Genomic DNA, 4,302 nt, shown 5'->3' with positions numbered 1-4,302 from the left:
AACTTTTTAATATGTTTAAATAATAATTAAAACTTTAAAATTGCATTTATTTCGACAATTATAAATATAATCATTATATTATCAAGTAAAACCGATATTTTCAGCTAATTTTTCATTTTTTCCTCGATAGCCATTTAGTGAATTTGAATAACCTTACGCTAAAGTGATTCTCCAGAGTTCAAGTTACTTAATTTCTGGAGCCTTTTTTCTGTTAATAAAAATAAATTTAATCTGTTCGGTTAACGAATCTTCATAAAATGACGTGTAAATTACAATTTTTTAAAATTTCAATAACTTTTTAACGGTTTAGTGAATCGATTTGTAATTTTTACAGAAGTTTTAAAATTGAATGGGGAACGTTCTTCCGAATTTTTATTTGTCTCGTAGCATTTTGACATACCTCCCAAATATCTTTAAGTTGTACCTATATACAACATGCGTACATACCTACCTTTTTAGTCAACTCATCGTCAGGCCTGTTATTACGTAAAATACTAAATACAATTATACTTTTTACTTATAGTAGACAATCCACAAGCCCTTTTATAGCTATTAAATCGTGCGGCTCGGCGCGGCGCCATGAAATAACAGCAGATCTGTTATGATTGCAATTACGTCCATTTATGTAGACGAGAAAATATCGGACTCTTTGACTTCAGATAAAATATACTTCCATAATGAAAAGCACTTCGAAGTAAATTGCAATCAAACATACATATGTATATGGTATATCGATACTACATAATCAAAATAAAATGTTTGTACTGTTTTTTATTTCATTTAAGAACATTAACGTGACAATGTCCAGTAAGATAGCAAATTTTTGATCAAGTTTTGTCTTCATATTTAAACGAAGAATGTTTAATTAGATTTATCAAAGGAAGTTGGAGATTTATTACATATTCATAGGTAGGTAGTACAGAATAAATTATTTTCGTTCAGTATGTGTGTATGTTTCTCTTCATACATGTTTTATCAACGAGTTTAATGTTTGCGATTTTCCTACTAGCATAATTTTAGAAGTACAATGGCATAACATTTATTTTAAGTAATAACACCAAAATAATTTAAATGCATACAGGTATCTTCGTACTAAATTCATCTGCGACAGTTTTAATTTTAAAAGTAATTTAAAGCAAGTATGCGGAATGTTTAGAAACAAAAATTTTTGATTTGATTTTAATTTTAACTATGTTGGTTTGCCAAAAATTAGAATTTCTGTTGTTTGCATTATAAATCTAGTTGTAGTGATATGTGGCACCACCTGTCGACGGAACGCTACACTCGTTCAGAGATTTTCCACGATCTCTACTTTACGGCCACACTCTGCTATAAGTTCCACTTACAAACCATAGAGGACGCAGCGAGCGGAAATATTTGAAATTGAACTATCAGATTCACATCTTACAAAACCAGGATCATATTGCCAAAAAATGCACATAACTAAGAAAATTTTACGAAAACCCTTTATTAAAATTATTTGGAAACAATTTTAATATTACATCTGTATAGGTAATACTTATTAGGTATATTGATATAGATATTGTTTAATGTACGAAAATAAGCAAAAGCAAAGATAATCTAAGAAAACCATATTACCAAATATAAAAAACGCTAACATCTGTGGAGAAATAACACTACTTCAATACCCCCATCTGCGTTACTACAATATCTACAATGTTTATTACGTTTTCACTTGCTTTTTGTGTATACTTTACTTCTTCGTGAATTTATTTGTGAAAACTTTTATTAAAATTAATTTTCAAGAGTTCTTAACTCCACGCATCCAATAGATACAAAATGGATAAAAAATGTTATTGCAATTGTTTTCAATATAAAAAATTATCAGATACTATTACTAATAAACTTGGCTAAACAGATCTCAAGTGCAGTGGCGTATTAAACATCACGATTAATTAAACTCAATTACTCCTGTCTTAAAGCGTAAATTTCAAACTCTAGCACTATTATTACTTAATATATAAGCACACTATGTATTAAATGAGCGTTCTTAAACAAATTGAAGTCTGTTATGGTATTTGCTACTATGTACAACAGAGAAAGGTTAATTTTTTTATAACATGAAGGTCCCACTAATTGAGAAAGAGTCCAACATACAATACAAAAAGGAGGCAATTAGTAGTTACATCGAAAAATGTTTTAATGTATGAATCATTATTTAATATGTAATAAAATAATTAAAATATGTACCTCTATTAATAGCTCTTTAAGAAACAATATCCTATCAAATTATTTATCGGGGCAATTAATACACTACACATTTTAATCGGTACAAAGAGCAACATTAATAGCTTAGTCATTATAGACAAACCCAGCTGCATATTTTCCACCAGGATTTTCTTTCTTTATTTTGACATCAAAATAAGTCGATAGTGGAGTTACATTATGCTGTTTGTTGTGCTGATGAATCGAAATCGCGATTCACATCTGGTCTTAAGACAGTTTCAGTAGGATACATAGCAACCGTTTGCAATGGCTCTGGCGAACATTTTCGAATTCCACAACATTTAGCAATATTTTATAGATGGCGTTCACTACGCTGTTTGTAGTAACTCATTACCTCTATAATTTAACAAAAGATTGTGACATCGATTGCTCCATGGTATGCGGCTGTTGTCGTATACAAACGCTTATAACACTTCTGTTTTGTCTTTATTTAGATTCATATTTGTATACTATATAAGTTTTTTTTTGTCTTTATAATGTTTACAATAACGTTTTTATAATGTTACAATGTTTTTAGGTATCTAGGAAGTCAGGACGGAAAAAGTGGTACATATATAAATCAGACGATAGAGAAGGGTCGAATTGGCTTCATTAAAAAGAAGTCACTTCTACGCTCGCGAACGATTAATTTAGAAATTCGGAAAAGGTTATTAAAGGTGTATGTTTGGAGCGCGGCGCTGTACGGGTGCGAAACATGGGCAGTGGGCGAGGCGAAAAAGAAAAGGTTAGAAACGTTCGAAATGTTGTGTTACCGGCGAATGATGAGGATACTGTGGATAGAGGTTAGATATGAAGAGGTATTAGAATGAATAGGAGAACAGAGGACTGTCAATAAAAAATAGGCGAGAAAGGTTAGTAGCGCACCTTGTCAGGCATGAAGATCTAGTCAGAGATATGTTAGAGGCAGAAACAGAAGTTAAGAGGAGTAGAGGTAGACCCAGATTAGATTACTGTTCGCAAATAGTTAAGGATGTGGGATGTTCTAGTTTTAGGGAAATGCGAAGATTAGCTCAGAATAGGAAGGAGTGGAGGTGGGGTGGGTGTCCAACCTGATGACCTAATAATGATAATATTTACAAACGGGGTTTACATTTAATATTTTAATTTTATTCCCTTCAGTGTACAATGGGCAATAATACAAGACATGATTTGGATACTAACTGTGGTACCCACGCGTGCACCTTAAACAATTATTTAACCGAAGGAAAGATTGTTAATAACTACTACTATTTTTCGAAAAATACAATTTGAAGAAATTTGTTCCAGTTTCGTTAGTTTTGTTAACAATTGCTATGCAGTGTCTGCATTAGAAATGCGCCGGGTAAATTACCAATTTATTTGTTATTTCGATATAGTTCTTGTATTTACTTTTTCTTTCGCCTGTTGGCATTCAATTTTGATTAATTATAACTTGTTAGTATGCTTTTGCCGTAGTGGTTTTACTGCGGACCCGGCAAAATCACTATCCGATGCATCTCCAGTATGAATACTACCAAATGAAATGTATACTATAATATTTTATTTGACTGTGGTCGAACCGCGACTAACGTCTCGGGCATAATTAAGAATGTTCTAATTTCACTTAACATAATGATATTGTTTACAATTCTGCGAATTATTTAATTGAGAAGTAACACGAAATAAAAAAAAAAACTGTTAAAGCAATCATAAACAGTAAATGGTTTCCAGTTCCAGTGTTTTAACAAAACAACAAGACAAATTGATTAACGTTCTTTCGATATTTTACCGAAACAACATGTTACCGAAAGTACATGTTTCTTGAATAAATCCCTGTGATTAAGCAAAAAGTTTTCATAATTTGTTACGAATCAAACAGGCTTCCGATTCAAATAAACAACAATCCTCGGGAACCTCATAAAGTCCAGAAGGATACCTGTTTAGTAGGGTTTATACAAAAACCGACATTTTAGAAAACCGGTTTTCGAAGAGTAATTTTTCCAGAAAACCGATTTCGAATTTTTATAAAAACATTTTTTGCTCGAATATTCTGTAATTTGAACAAAAAATTTTAACAGAAAATTTAGAGTGATTAAA

The 4,302-nt window shown here is 31.3% G+C and overlaps 1 protein-coding gene across 1 annotated transcript in view; it reads right to left on the bottom strand.

The window, feature by feature from the left end:
* Window positions 1-4,302, bottom strand: part of LOC108735607 (epidermal growth factor receptor) — a 199,700-nt gene that overhangs the window by 105,033 nt on the left and 90,365 nt on the right. The gene's annotated exons all lie outside the window — the stretch shown is intronic.

The sequence above is a fragment of the Agrilus planipennis genome, unplaced genomic scaffold, assembly GCF_000699045.2.
Source record: "Agrilus planipennis isolate EAB-ADULT unplaced genomic scaffold, Apla_2.0 scaffold101, whole genome shotgun sequence".
NCBI lineage: Eukaryota > Metazoa > Arthropoda > Insecta > Coleoptera > Buprestidae > Agrilus > Agrilus planipennis.
The sequence above is the reverse complement of the archived record's forward strand: the minus strand, read 5'-3'. Positions and strand labels throughout refer to the sequence as shown.